Source organism: Balaenoptera ricei, chromosome 5, assembly GCF_028023285.1.
Source record: "Balaenoptera ricei isolate mBalRic1 chromosome 5, mBalRic1.hap2, whole genome shotgun sequence".
Taxonomy (NCBI): domain Eukaryota; kingdom Metazoa; phylum Chordata; class Mammalia; order Artiodactyla; family Balaenopteridae; genus Balaenoptera; species Balaenoptera ricei.
In genome coordinates, this window is record NC_082643.1 from 27,248,708 (window position 1) to 27,265,194 (window position 16,487).

The 16,487-nt window shown below is 40.6% G+C and overlaps 1 protein-coding gene across 4 annotated transcripts in view; it reads right to left on the bottom strand.

The window, feature by feature from the left end:
* INPP4B (inositol polyphosphate-4-phosphatase type II B) overlaps positions 1 to 15,694 on the bottom strand; it is a 758,305-nt gene extending 742,611 nt beyond the window's left edge. For 2 of the 4 annotated variants that reach the window (XM_059922530.1, XM_059922532.1), the window contains exon 1: positions 14,997 to 15,159. The gene's annotated coding sequence lies outside the window, so the exon portion shown is untranslated. Of the gene's footprint in view, positions 1 to 14,996; positions 15,160 to 15,421 lie in introns of those variants that run through there. The other 2 variants (XM_059922536.1, XM_059922531.1) reach the window with 2 other exon arrangements.
* Positions 15,695 to 16,487: the final 793 nt, after the last annotated feature.

The window sequence follows — 16,487 nt, forward strand, 5'->3', positions numbered from 1 at the left end:
CCTTTCCTTGCTGGTTCTCATGGATAAGACAAGGGTGATAAAGAGCTCTACAAATTACTCAGCCTCAAAAAGACAGAAAACAGTTGACCCCACAGTTCTACAAATAGTTTGTAATTGTTTCCCAGAGTCCACCTGCCAAAGCGTGATAAACATTTCACTGGATGCATTTCAGCAGGCTCTGATGCAGCAAAAATCCCCAAGAAGAACAGACCATATTCAAAGCAACATACTTGGCAAGTGCCTGACACATGGCAGGGCCTGCACAAGTGTTCATTCCCTTCCAGTGTCCTCCACTCTGTCCCTCACTCACTCTCACAAAACCACATGCATGAAGGAGCACACATATGTGTGCATACACACACACACACACATACACACATACACAGACTTTTCCAAGACCAGAATCTTCCCTGGTGTAGCAAGAGCTCTACTAATAGATTAAAGTTCTTCTAGACCTTCATCAAGAAGGCGTTATTTTTAGATCAGTCAGTTTATTAATTGATATTTCATTTCCTGTCCTTTTCATACCCTTACACCTTTAAAAACACAATAATTTTTCTCAGGTAGAATAAGCCTCACTATGCTGATTATTCATTCACCCACAAAACGTTTTTGAGGCCTACCATGTACCATGCATTCTACTGGGCACTGGGTCCAAAAGATAAAACTGAAGATGCTCCCAATCCTTAAGAAATTTGCAATCTAATAAATGCTGGAGAGGGTGTGGAGAAAAGGGAACCCTCTTACACTGTTAGTGGTAATGTAAATTGATAGAGCCCCTATGGAGAACAGTACGGAGGTTCCTTAAGAAACTAAAAATAGAAGTACCATATGATCCTGCAATCGCACTCCTGGGCATATATCCAGAGAAAACCATAATTCAAAAAGACACATGTACCCCAATATTCATTGCAGCACTATTTACAATAGCCAGGACATGGAAGCAACCTAAATATCCATCAACAGAGGAATGGATAAAGAAGATGTGGTACATATACACACTGGAATATTACTCAGCCATAAAGAGGAACAAAACTGTGTCATTTGCAGAGATGTGGGTGGACTGTCATATAGAGTGAAGTAAGTCAGGAAGAGAAAAACAAATGTCGTATGATATCACTTATATGTGGAATCTAGAAAAATGATACAGATGAACTTATCTGCAAAGCAGAAATAGAGACACAAAAGTAGAGAACAAGCATATGGATACCAAGGGGGGAAGGAGGGGTGGGATGAATTGGGAGATTGGGATTGACATATATACACTACTATATATAAAATAGATAACTAATGAGAACCTACTGTATAGCACAGGGAACTCAACTCAATGCTCTGTGGTGACCTAAATGGGAATAAAATCCAAAAAAGAGGGGATATACGTATACATGTATATGTATAGCTGATTCACTATGCTGTATAGCAGAAACTAACACAACATTGTAAAGCAACTATACTCCAATAAAAATTGTTAAAAATAAATAAATATTTTAAAATCATATATATAAATACAAAAAAAAAAAAGAAATTTGCAATCTAGAGGAAGAAACTGTATAAACCAAACAAAGGCACAAAATAAAAATACCAAATAAACCAAAATCAAATAAAGACACCAAATTTTAAAAAGGAAAGAAAACAAATAAGTAAAAAATATATTTCATGATGGAGCAGACATAATTGCTCAAATATTATCTATAAGCACAAAGTTTGCGTATTTGTGTTCAGCAAAGGAACCTCCTTGTTTTCATTGATTGACCTTATCAATAAGCATATTTTTAAAATGTGAACTTACAAAATGCATCTATGCTAATAAAATATTGTTTGTATGTCTACTTTCTACACTGAGATTTTAGATTTCATTTAAAATTCTACTGTCGAAAGTTTAGAAAATATAGCATCAGATAACTCTAATATCTCAATTCCTCATTCATTCATAAAAAATAAAAACTATTAATCACAGTAATAAAATAGCTTGAAGACTTACTACTCATTGAAGACTTACTATGGCCTGACACTGTGTGCTTTACATCCCTTATTGTATTTAATCCTCATAACATCTTTGCAAGGTGGGTGTTCATGAACCAGTTTACAGATTAGGAGGCTATGCTTAAAATTCATCAGAGTGGACACTGAATCTATATAGTTTTCTTGGTTACATGTCAAGCTGTAACTGAGTCCCAAATAATCATTCTGAGTATAGGATATAGAATAGAATAATAATCACATTAGTGGTTGTCAATATATTTAATACCATGCTTTTATAGTATATTTTATAAATTGTAATTTATAGTTTTTGTATACAGTCCCACTTAATTCTCACTTCAAATCTGAGATAGTTATTATTATCTGTACTTAATAGATGAGAAAACAGGCTCAGGTAGATTTCAATGACTTTCCCAAAATCACTACAGCCTAGATTTGGAGGAACAAAGTCTTACAGTAGGTCTTTTAAATAAATGCAACAGTCTTTTCAATGCAACACAAATGTGTCTAAAGCTAGAATGTATGGAGACAGAATCAAAAACATGCCTGTGAAAGAAAGCCGCCAGTCCTGTTTGGATGGGCTCAGAATTCTTGTCTATTGGGCCCTCTCCAAAATAGCTCACCCAGACTGTCTCGTGGGAACCTTATAACATCAAATCATTGTTCAAAAAATTGCTACTTTTTTATCCAAAATCATGGGATTTGGGTAGTGATTTTTAAAGGTCCCCATATGTGTTTCTACCTAGAGTACCTCAGATCTCGTACTGGTTAGTATTCATATTATCAAATTTCATTTTTAAGGCATGGTACTTTTAGTCAAGCTCCAAAATATATCTTTTGCATTAGTATTGAACTGCTGTAAAAACTCAGTATCGGGGCTTCCCTGGTGGCGCAGTGGTTGAGAATCCGCCTGCCAATGCAGGGGACATGGGTTTGAGCCCTGGTCTGGGAAGATCCCACATGCCACGGAGCAACTGGGCCCGTGAGCCACAACTACTGAGCCTGCGCGTCTGGAGCCTGTTGCTCCGCAACAAAAGAGGCCGCGACAGTGAGAGGCCCGCGCACCGCGATGAAGAGTGGCCCCCGCTTGCCACAACTAGAGAAAGCCCTCGCACAGAAACGAAGACCCAACACAGCCCAAAATAAATAAATAAATAAATAAAATTAAAAAAAAAAAACAAAAAAAACCTCAGTATCTTTTTATGTTGTTTTACTGTAAACCATCTCAAATCATTTTTGGAAGTGTGCAGGGAATAAATTATGAATAAATAAGTACATAAATTAAAAATATCCAGTTTCTGCCAGAAAAGAACAACCTGAGTCCAGATTTTGTATCATCCTGGGGTGATTATTATTCATAGAATGTTCAAGTAGCACTTTCACATACCAAAAACTATCTCTCCTTTCTAATGAGCACAATAGATTATTTGAAAACTTCTACCTGTTAATCTCTCTATACTTTTCAAACGTGTTTGTGATGATAAGGTGACCAACCAGCCCATTTGCCCAGGTCTCTCCAGGTTTCAGCACTGAAATCCACCAGCCCTGAGCATATCAAAACATTGGTCATCCTCACAGAGAACAGGTTGCCAAGGGGGAGGGGGTTGAACAGGTTGCCAAGGGGGAGGGGGTTAGGGGAGAGATGGAGTGGGAGTTTAGGGTTAGCAGATGTAAGCTATCATATATAGAATGGATAAACAACAAGGTCCTACAGTATAGCACAGGGAACTATATTCAAAACCCTATGATAAACCATAATGGAAAAGAATATTTTAAAAAGAATATATATATGTATGTATATCTGAGTCACTTACTGTACAGCAGAAACTAACACAACATTGTAAATCAACTATACTTCAATCAAATAAATAAATAAATAAATAAAACCTTGGTCATCCTAAAATGGTGCAGGGAAATAGTTAAACTAGAGGTGTCTTCTTGAACTAAGACAGTATTTTTCAGTGATTTTTTAAATCATTTTTAAAATTACAATTAGTGTTTATGTGCTGGATGCAGAAACACTATGGAGATATAGGTCTGTATGGGTTAGAATCCCAAGATAAGTGTCATATGATTTACAACCCCATTGCAGTGTCTTTGCCCTGCCCTGTCTACAATGGTCGATCTTTTTCTCTCTCACACGCTCTTTCGCAGTATCACATTACCTGAGAAATTTTGACAGGGAAATTTAAACCAGTGGGAGAAAAACTCTCCCGAGGCTTTGAGAGGACTTTCATCACTGCTAGTGCATTGTTGCTTCAAGCGTTCAACTGAAAAGAAATACAGGAACCTAAGCATGGAAATTAGAAAGTCTTAACAGAAGCAAATTATAAGCTTTTCACTTGCTTTCACTTGTTGTTGAGCTCAATGATCTAGTCTATGAAATGGAAAGTGGATGTTAGTAGAATCTGACTTAGTGACCCGTCCATGCGGAAGTCCTCACAGTTTTAAACAGAGAGATGAAGGTGGTTCTTACCACAATCCGATGTTTGTAACTTGAATGTAACTTACATGCAAAGTTCCACTACGCAGAAGAACTGTCATTGAAAATAATATAACTGAACTGGGGGTATGGATGAGCAGGCCTGAAGATGCCTCCACACACACAATATTTCTCCCACTTGTCTATCTGCAGCTTCCTGAGACAGGGCACCAGCAGATGTGGGGTCCATTAGCCTGAGATAGACAAGTCTCAGCTTCAAGAAAACCTGCAGGACTCATGTTCATAAAAGCAAGGCTTTCTCTTCTGCATGATTCCAATAAGCAAACTGTTTTATACACCCGTCAATGGAAGAGAGCTGGAGTATATAGCTATGTAGCATTTTAAAAAGACATAAACAAATTGTGTGTATAAAAATCTTTCTGGATATTCATTTTTTTTTTAAATCTCTATAACTGGAGCACAGACCCAAACAAATGAGCTATAGCTTCAGGCTAGTTACCCAACCCTGTCGCTCCATTGTAATGGGCCAAAACTGATGATCTTAGAGGTACTTTCACCAGATTCGACAACTGGAAACCAAATATCAAACTGAGCAATGTTTGCTGGATTATATTTTTTTGATTTACAGGTATTACAAATTTTTGGACAATTTTATGATACTTCCTTGGTAAGCTGTTGAAGAAGTAGAACTCACATTTTGATATTTTAAATATTTATACTGAATGTATCTTCTTAGGCTAATTTAAGTAAAATAATTTAAAATAAACATATGTTAAGAGCACGGCTGTGGCCCAATAATGGGAAAGAGAAGCTTTCGAGCCTCGTGTGCCCCTCCCTTTCCTGGACAATGAGATGCCATTAAGCCAAACACATGAACAGGAATGGGCAAAGCTAAGGTGGGCCCATGGTGCATGGGGCATGCTGCCTAATTCCCTGGTCAGTTTGGAGAATGAATACTAAAAAAGGAAAATACTTAGACAGAATGATTGATGTCTAATACAGGCTCTTACATATAGCATGAAAAACCCTCCAAATCAAAACTGTACTGAGAGGCACACCAGGTTGCTTACAAGAAGACTAAGTCCCATTAAGTTGCCAATTCTCCTCAATTCCATTTATACACTCAAATTTCAATTAAAATCTAAAAATATGTGAGGGTAACTTTTCCAAGTTATTCTAGAAAGAGTCCAGAAGAAATATCAGTGAGAATGTCTTAAAAGCTACAGAAAAATAAACAAGTAGAGAGCATCAATACTACCAGGTATTAAGCAAATAACAACATCTAAACCTGTGAAATATTAATAAAAACTACTGACAGAACACTAGAATGAAGTAAGTATACCAGAACCAGAAACCCACTATGTGGGAGTGTGTGTGTGTGTGCGTGCGCGTCTGTGTCTGTGTCTGTGTGTGTGTGTCTATGTGTTTACCTCTAGAATTAGATAACATGATGTGATAGAATCACAAATAAGTGGGAAATGGATGCATTATTCAAAAAACTGCTGCTGAAAAATGTTATTAGGAGGGAAATCAATTTAATTCTTATCTCACACCATACACCAAAACAATGTTGGGTGGAAAAGTGATAAAAAAATCATTAAAGAATTAGATGTAAATTGTTTTAGGGGAAGAATAATTTAGGTAAATGTTAATCTGTTTTATAAATGAGAAAGTATTATCTAAGCAAAAAAACAAAAATACAATGGGAGAAATATGACATTCAACTTAATAACCCACACATTTTCAACTTTCATATGTTAAAAGAAAGCAAAGCAATACAGATAACATAAATGACAAAAAGACAGTATCATAAAGGACACTAAAATTGATGAAAAGAAAACCAAGGTCCCAATATGCAAAAATGCTAAAAATATAAATTAATATTTAAAATAAAGTACAAATGAAAATAAGCATTACAAAAATGTTCAGCCTCAAATGTCAAGGACCTAGTCAATAGCACAGGAAACATTATTCAATATCATGTAATAACCTATAATGGAAAAGAATCTGAAAAAGAATATATATGTATGTATAACTGAAGCACTTTGCCATAACCTGAAACTAACACACTGTAAATCAACCATCATTCAATTAAAATAAATATATATAAATAAATCAAATTTAAAAATTTGGAGCTTTGAAACAACAACAACAAAATGTTCAGCCTCACTTAATAAAACAATAGGAGAAGAATGCAGTAGTTCAAAGCCTAGACTTTACAGTAAAATCAGTCTTGGTCCAAGACCCAATTCGACCACTTACCAACTGTGTGACTTCGGGGTAGCCACTTAACCTCTCAAAATATAACTTTCCTAACCTTTAAAATGGGATGGTAACATTGTCCTCCTCCTACAGTTGCTGCAAAGATTAAATGAGATAATATAGATAAAGGTCTTGTTTGATGAATGGGCTGCACGAGGTGTGCAATAAGTTTTCTTGTTGTGGTTGATGTTAAAATCATCTTCCTCATTCCAATTAACAAACTTAATAAAAAATAATCATATCCCTCAGTGCTGGTGAGGATGGAGATGTGACTTATGTACTTCCAGGGAGAATGAAAATGGGTGCAGTCTTTCTAAAAAGCAGTTTGGCAATACGTATAAGGAATTTTTTAAAGGTTTATACTTTTTATCTAGAATACTAGTTCTAGGAATCATTCCTAAGAAAACAGTAAAAATGATAGACAAGGGATATTAGAAAATGAGGTCATACAGAAAAGATTCATCACAGTGTGTGAACAGGAAAAAAATGCCAAAAAGTCAAAGTTGCAAGGATGGCTAAACAAATGATAGTGATTTGTATGCTTAACTACCAGATGGCAATTTAAAAAAAAAAAAAAAGAAAGAAAAGGTTAGAGCAGTGTTTACAGGCACAGGAAAAGTGATTTTCTTTTTTATTCATTGTTGTAAACCAGAAAAGAGCTTAGCATAGTACCTGGCACACAGTAGGTGCTCAATCAAATTCTAAACTGAATTGAACAACAGAATTCTAAGTGGAAAAAAAAATCAAGACATTTTCACACACACACACACACATGCATGCACGTACTATAATCTCAACTTTTGTAGAAGAATCACAAAATCTAGAAAGGATCACAGGATTCTAGAAAGAAATATGATAAAACACTAAAAATATGTCCTTGGATGATTTTTTTCTGCCTCTTTAGACTTTTCTCTACTTGCCAAAATTTTTTCAATGGAGATCTATTACATTTATAATCTGGAAAAAAAATGAGTAGAAAAAAAAACATCAACTGGAAGCCAACTGGCTCAATTATTTCTTGTTACACTATTCTGAGTATGTACCATTCTTCACTCCCACCCAAAATATAAAGTGAGAAATCGGAATATGAATAGCATGAATAAATTGGGAGGCAGTCTTTAAAACACAGCCCAGGAAAGAAAACATTATAGTAAATTTCAAAAAAGTCAAAAAAATTATCTGTCTAGTATTAAGAAAATTATACAGGGCCTTTGTTCCTTATATAATTTTTACATATGAAAAGTATGGCATGGCTTAAACCCTTTAGATACAAAATACTTGTTTTCTCTACCATGGAATTATATTTTCTCTTAGACACATAATATCATAATGATTTATACATAATGGTTACTGTCAATTTTTTGAAATCTGAAAAAATCCTACTCATTTAAAATTTCAACTCAACACAAAATCTTACAGGTATATTTTAGGAGATTCATGACATTTTCAAAGGGGAGGACCAAACGATTTCTCAGATTGCCAAATTCTCAAACACACTCACCAGGGATAACTAGCTCTAGAAAGTGAAGTGCCATGTTACCTAGAGCATAAAATCACCTGGAGGTATGACCACTGGCCCACTGGCTGGGCTCATTCACTGAAAGGCCAGTTTCCAGGACTGTGTGATTTAAATTCACACTTCAGCAAAATTATAGATTACTACGTGTAAGTAATTTAAGACAGCTGGTAAAATCTTGACTCTTGCAAACTAAATTCTCGCATGCCAAGGGCCTGCTGTTGTCTACAATGTCTGCCTCTTTAGAAGTAAAATGTTACATAAGAGAACTGTAGTGACAAGGTATGCAGACAGTCAGTTATTTGTTTTAATCTAAGAAGCCTAATGCAGTCATTGGTTTATCAAGCATGTACTAACTACCTACCATGTTCAAGGAACATTACTGCACACTTTTGTTGATTAAAAAAATACGACATAGAACCTAAGTTGAAATCAATTCCTTAATTATATAGTCTGACATATTTTCCAGAAACAAATTCATAATTTGTGCATAATTTAACTAATGCCAAGATTCCTAATTTTTTAGTTGAAATATGTAGTGTTCTTACTTTAGTAATCTTTTTTAACTTGCCCTTCATATGATACCTATTTTTGTAAATAACTGCTTCACAAGTATATTTCCTTTGATATAATTTCTAGGATTTGCTTCCCAAAACTGCAGAAAGGGGAAAAGCTAGTGAGACTGTGGATGAAACAAGAATGGCCATGATTTGACAATTACTGAAGTTGGCTGGTGGGAACACGAGAGTTCACTGTACTATTTTTTATTATGTTTAAAATTTTACACAGTACTAAAAAGTCTTTTAAAAGAAGTATATTTCTTAATTATGCAAATTTATGTTGATTAATTTTTCCCTTGGTTTCCATTCCCACAACTGCCCCATCCAGTGAACATGGTTTGAAACACCTACCCTGTTGACCTTGAGGAGGTTCCAATCAGGTGGCTACACTATGCACGGGACCCATTCTGGTGCACGGAGGATGGAATAAATTTTAATTCTGCCATGGCCCATGATTTAGTCATTCAGCCAAAGAAAGGGATGCTGACATCCAGATAAACCAAGAAGAAATGGTTTGGATAAATTTCAGCTGTCACAATAAAGTAAATTAGAGTGCTACGTGGCTAATCCAATTTGGTCACTGTGATGGCCAGGCCATCACTATTACAGAGGACATTAGGGAACTGCTGAAGTGTCAGGGAGACAATCTGCACTTTTTTTTCTTTTTTGCATTGTCCCAAGGACAATAAGATAGAGGAAAAATTAAGAATTATAGCCTTCAACACCTAGAAAAAAGAATTTGCTCAGCCTGTGTAATGAGAGGATTAGGATTAAAATGCAAATGGTTAATACAATGTCTGTTTTAGAATGACCATACTGGGGGTGGGGAAGAGTTCTACCATGTTCACTTAATTTTGTCTTTACCTTTTTCTTACCCAGTCATAAGCAGAATTCTGGCACGTTTAGTTCAATTAATTGCTAAGAATTCCCCACACGAGCAGACCCCACATAAAAGCAGAGTGTGTTAAATATTACAATCAAATCTTTAAAGTATTACAAACAATAGATCTTCTACATATACTGCTAAGGATTTAGCTGCCTGTTGATTTTAATTTCATTAGCTCGCCCGTGATATAAATAAATTCTGTGTAAAAGAACAGCTTTAATAATGAATATATTGCAATTAAAAAGACCCAAGGCTACTAAGCATTGCACACTGCCACCTAGTGCTGTCTCTTTCACTCCAAATGCACAATGGACGCCTTCAGGAAAGTGGAGATGCTCTATTTTAAAGCAAATTTATCCAAAAAACATAGCTCTGGAACATATTTATTCATAACTGCTTCAAGAGAAGAAAGCTATTAGGGAGAAATGAAATTACACATACCATAAAATCATCTCTGTCTCGTAAATTTAGGTAAAAAAGATCTGATTAGATTAGTAAATATAAAAAGTTATGGGTTTTGTTAATGAAGACATGAAATTTTTTTAAAGGGTGATTTTTTTTAATACTGTGCAGCAAGTATGTAACATATTCTATTATGAATGTGATATATGCCAATGCTCCAAGTGGAATATGTTGTTATCTAGCAAGTTCGGTATATGAAAATGTTCAAAAGGGCTTTGTAGGATGTTAAATAATCACTAATGATACTTCCAAGCTTTCTTAAGGACATAGCTATAATCTCCCCTCATCTACAGGTTATAACTTCAATTTAAGATGTCACTGGTTTTTAGTTCTACTTTATTTTCCCAGCGGTGAATAATTTTTATGGTTTGGTTGTGCTAATTGCTCAGGCTCATCTCTGATCTTTTGGCTAGAAGAGTAAAGCCCCAAGAAAATGAAATGAGAAATGTTTGAAAGACTGGATTAAAGAAAGAGTTGCTATAGAGAACTTTGCTATGGGTAAGGGAGTGCATTTTATTTGCTTCATTGTAGTCTACAATGGTAGTCCCCAGTTTGGTCTACTTAATGCACTGTAGCTACCTATTTTAAGAAGTAAGGTGAAAGGTGAAAGACTCATATTTTTGCCCATTAAGTTTGCTATAATGAAAAATGCTCAGAGGATTCCCTTTAAACCTTTGCTGCTTAACTTTTTAAAAATCACACTCCGTTTTGAGACACATAAAAATCTGTTTCTCCTTTTAAAGTACTTATAATTTATAAATCCATGATATATTAAAACAACTCATATATGGAAATTTTAAAGAACTATATTTTATGTTGATCTTGGAAGACATTTTTCATTGTTGTTGTTACTCCGATAATTCAAATGCAGAGTGAGTATTAAGGCCGCCTGTATATCCCACAAACTTCTCTCCATCCTTGGCAATGTGGAAAATAGAGCACATAGCTCAGCAATTTCAACATCAGGCCTGTTGCAGTGCTTCATTTTAACAACCAGAAAGGCAGGTAGAAAAAGAAAGATAGATAAGAGACAAATCGATGGAAGGAAAGGAATGAAGGAAGGAAGGAAGGAAGGAAGGGAGGGACGGAGGGAGGGAGGGAGGGAGTGGGAGAAGGAGGGAGAAGTTCACCTTTGAGGGAAGTGTTGCCTCCATCCCCTTGAAATCATTAATTTAGATAATTCCCAAAGGAATCTCTGATCACAGCCACATGATCTAGACAACTTCTCACTACTTCCTTTAATCAGCTTAACCAAATGAATACTGCCAAGTCTATTCCACTTAGCTCTGCATAGAGCTATTTTGAGGCCTCTCCACACAATTAGGACACCTAGTTGGCATGGCTGCCAATGCAAAAGACAGAACTTACTCAAAATATTGCAATGTAAGAAACTCCGTTTGGAAAACATGATTTAAGAACACATATTACATTGAAATCCAATTCTTCACACTATGTTGGGATTACATCTATCAGTGTTCGACAAAATTACAAAGTCAATTGGAAAAAACAAGTCTGAAGTTGCAGCTCTTAGATATTCCACCGGCCTTATGGTATACCATGTATTAACAAGATACTTCTAGGACACAAGACAGTGGTTACAACTGTCCCTTATATAAGAAAAATCCCACAGCAGTTGCAGGTATACAAACGAGATAATTATAATAATAAAACTTCATAAGCCTTTTCAAATGCTCCTATTGGTCGACAAGGTCATGAAAACATATAAAGTAAGTGAACTAACGAGTCTTGATTCAAATGATAATAATGCCTGGGACTCTCAAGATTGCTTAAAATTTTCTTCCATATTTTAATGTGTTTCTAGGTATCAATACATACTGCATTTAAAGTTTTGGAAAACAAAAGCTATGTGCATCTTGCACACAAAAATGCAACCATGGCATTATCATTTGGATTTATCTAAAAATAAATGTTTAAACTGAAATTATTTGTCTAATAACCTCATTTCTTAGCCTGAATATGAAAGTATGTATATTTGTGTATCCTAAAGAGCTTTATAATCAAAGATTTCTAACTCAATATTAAAAAGTAGTAACAAAGTGGCTATGAAGCACATTCCCTAGGGCTTTAGAAAGATAGATAGAACACATTGAAAAATTAAGATACAGAATACAGAAGAGGCAGATACAGCTTTCAAATGAACATTAACATTAAACTTGAGATTATTTAAAACAGCACATTTCTAGCTATTAAAATCCCCATGGTTATGAAAGACAAGAATTTATTCCACACAGATTACAAAAATTATGATATTTATATCTCTAATATTAGTACTGGCTGGGGATTGTGCACTATGAAATAAGAAAATGTAACATATTCAGTAAGCATTTTGCTCACTAATTATTTCATAACTTTTTTAACTTTGTATTCTCAGATGTCAGGTAATTACCTGACAACTGACATCTATTCAGTTGCTAAGAGATATGAGATCAGTTTGCACTTTTTTCTTTGTCTTTAGGAGAACTGCCCTCTTGGGTTTTGCCTCAAAGTAGTGAAAGTAGCCTCTGTCACCCATGTGCGAATTAATATTACTTGTACTAGAAGAAACTCCCAGGTCTCAGAAAGGAAATGAATTGCTTTCAATCTGCACAATTTAGAACAAATATCTGGCTTTTCCCTAAGCTTAAGGAGTTTTCCATTTCACACCACTCAAATATAATAGCATTATTTTATAATCAAATTTAACTGATGAGTCTATCTTATGAGCATTTTGACAAAAACCTTACCTTAGGGGAATGAAGTCATTCAGTCGATTTGCATCCCCAAAGTGAAGCTCAAACCCAACATTTGGAAAGTACTTTCTGCCTATAACTTTGACCATGTGCTTCTTTAAACAGCTGGAGGAACAAGACTAAACTTGGTCTATCTGGTTTTTCTTATACTTTATCAATGGATCAAAAACAAAACACCGTTATAAATATGTACATCCTAACTGGTCATTAATTTATCACAAATAAATATTGATTTGCCTAATCACAGAGAATATTCTTCAAAAATACGAGCAGTATTTCAAGCAGCACATATGTTTCTGAAAGACACTGAGGATCTAGACTCTCATAACCTTTCAAGGACAATGTTCTAAAGCACATTTTAGAGAAATACATTGGAAAAGCATTCCACTGCAGTCGCGTTTTACATGACTACAAATCCAAGAGGTTCAATTTTTAACGCTCAAGTACGTATTACAAAGCCATTGATCATATACTCTGATGTCACATCAATGCTCTACTGGGGTATATCACAAAGGAACACAAGATCATGCATTTCTTTGTCTATTAAGTGAGACAGTGCCCACTTACTCAATCCTCTTTTTACTCAACTTCTTGCACTAGCCAGCTGCCCTGTCGGTGGTTCCTTGCACCTTATATGCTGCTTTAGCATCGTCAGATTACTACTACTGCTGGTCCAGAACCCATTAAGAAAACTCCTATGACAAGCCAAGGTCTTGGAAATGTAGTCCTACACCTACAAACGGGCTATCTAGTGCCCATCTCGAGGGAAAGAAGACAATCTACCCCCTGTCTTCCAGGCTTTCACTTATTTTATAGAGCCACACCTTTACAAACAGGTTCTGTCACACTGAGAGGAAGGAGATATGTAAAATGTAACACCTGGAGTCATAAAATGTAATGACCTCAAATAACACACCTCAGAAAGAGGGAGGAAACCTAGTTCCCGGCGGAGGGGATTGGGGGGAGACAGGCAAAGTTAATCTGCATCATTAAAACGAGAGTAATAGAAAAGAACCCTCCCGGGTTTTTCCAGTAAGTTTGGGGCGGCAGCGGCAACCTAATCCATACGCACATCCTCGCCCTTATAAACCCCTTGTCCCCAAACAGAAACTGCCGGTGCCTCTGCACCGTGTAGGGGCAGACACCACCCCCCAAAAGGGAGGAGAGTTCAGAGGCATAGGGAGGGGCAAAAACAGATACGTGGGGCTCCAGCATCCCGATCTTAGTCCCAGCTACAAGCCCGAAAGTCCATTCAGGAACCAGCCCCTGGCTCCTAACCATCCCCGGCCTGGGCCCTCCCTGCCAAAGGTGCCAGAGAGCTCGCAGACCCTGCAGCGCAGCTGTCAGACGCCAAACAATGACTTCCCCACGCCAACCGCGCGACCACGGCCCCCCACCGCCCTCCAGCCACGGCCCCTCGCTGTCGAACCCCTTTAAAAATGAGACCTCTCTGGGGCAGGACAAGAGATGCTCGGTGGCCAAGAAGAGACGCACCGGGCTTCTCTGCCGGAATGAGTTGCCGGGAGTGGAATGGGGGTGGCCATGGAGAGGGGGCTCCTTAGGAAACACCGAACCATGGGGCAACGGAGACCCCAGTATCAATCTCCCTTACTCCCACCCCACCCCCACCCGCTCGCCTCGAAGACGGCTTCTCCCGAGGCGGGCGGCGGCGGCAGGTTAGCGGCCGGGAGGCGATGGAGAGCGAGTTCCCCGGGGCACCGCAGCCTCTCCAAAAGGACCGCGAGGCTGGGCGGGCGCCGCCTTGGAAGGTCAGTGAGGCCAGAGCTCAGAGTTACGCGGGGCCCACAGAGTGAGTGTGAGGGGGCGAGGGTGACGGTGAACCTGAACCTGCGCGCGGCCCGGCCAAGGGGCGTCCGGCCAGGGGGTTCACGGGTGTCAGGGGTACCCCGGCAGCCCGGGAGAGACAGCACACCACACCGCTTAGGAGCGAGGGCTCGGCGGGGGCTATCGGGGCCGCCAGGCTGAGAAACTTGAGGCCAAACAGACTGGCTCCCCGCCCCCCGCCGCCCGCCCCCGCGCTCTCAGACCCGCTCGAACGCCTCGCGAGCCCCCCACCGTCCCCCAGCCCACCCTGCCGAAGCCCCCGCCGAGCCCTCGAGCCCCGGCGGGTAATTACCTCTCCCGGAGGCGGAGTAGGGGGCGGCAGCAGCAGCAGACACTTTGAGCCTGACTTTCCGGCGTTCGCGGGTCAGCTTGTGCGCGCCAGCGGGAGCTGTAACCTGCTATTTATAGACCGGAGCCTCAGCACCCGGGGCTGGGAACCCGGAGGAAGCGAGCCGGCGGCGCGGCGGCGGCGCAGGGCGCGGGGCGCAGGGCGCGGGGCGCTGAAGGCGGCTCCCCGAGGCTCCCGCGCCTCCCTCCGGCTCCCGGCGCCCGCCGCGCTCCGCGCTCGCTCCCCGCCCCGCCGCGCGCGCCCCGGAGAAGTTGCACCAGCGCGGCCGCCTCTCCGGCTGCTCACACGCCCCCTGGCACAATCGCTACTTTCTGTCCCCCCACCCCAGCCCTCCCTGCTCCTCTTCCTCCTCCTCCTCCGCTCTTTACCAGCGGTCTCCTCCCAATGTCACCGGCGGCCGAATAGAGGCAGCGACGGCAGCGACAGTCGCGCAACTGGCGCAGCTCGCTTTCCGCTACCGATGGAGTGGAGTTGGTGACCCGGCCGCCCAATCCGAAATGACCCCAACACGCTTGCTCCGGGTGCGGCCACCCCGCACCCCGACCTTCTGCTGGGCCCCTCTGCCAGTGGGGACGGTCCCCAGCCTGGGCTGCTGGGAGCGCCGCTGCGGCGCGGTGGGGAGAGGTGACCCGACGCCGCCACGCTGCGGCCGGGGCCGCGGAAACCACAGGGTTTCTAACCGGCGGGAGGAGGCGCCCCGGACCCAGGCTCAGACCCGGGAGGTGGGGGGAAGAGGGGGAGGCGGTGTCCCGCGTGACCGGACTTCTGCCTGCCACCGCCCTGGGTCCCGTCTCTCGTGCCACTCCTCCGCCTTGGCCCGGGATGAGGTCGGGCGGAGGAGACCTGGGCACTGGCGAGGCTTCCAACTCAGCGCAGCCCACGGCCACCCACCGCCAGCCCCCAAGTCGCGGCGCGGTGACTGAGGCCGAGCCGCTCCCAACAAGCGTATGACGCGCCTTTGGCAGCCCGGGCGCGTGGGGACAGGTCTACACTCTGCGTGTCTGGGGTGTGGGGAAAACGGGGTACGTAACCGCGCAGTCTGAACCGAGGCTAACACTCCCCCTCTGCCTCGCCAACAAGCCTACTGGCGAAGGCGCACAGCCCGGCTGTTCCGGTTGGCTGGGGAGTCGGGAGAATGACTCTCCCTATCTGCGCCTGACAGGTGCCACCTGGCGGTTCTCTTGGGGAGGTTTCCACTGCGCGGCTCAAAGGTCACGGGGATGCTGGAAAGGCCGGGCGAGCGCCGGTCCAGGCAGGCACCCTCAGCCTTTCCCCTCCCTACGGGCACTTTAAATTTACAGTTTAAACAAGAGTGAGAATGCTAGTACACGCGAGTTACAGTTTGCTCCGCGGAGACGGGACTCCTAGAGTTGGGATGGTGAAGTCGATTTGGGTAAGTCAGTACTTACAGTTACACAGAGTGGGCAGTTGGAG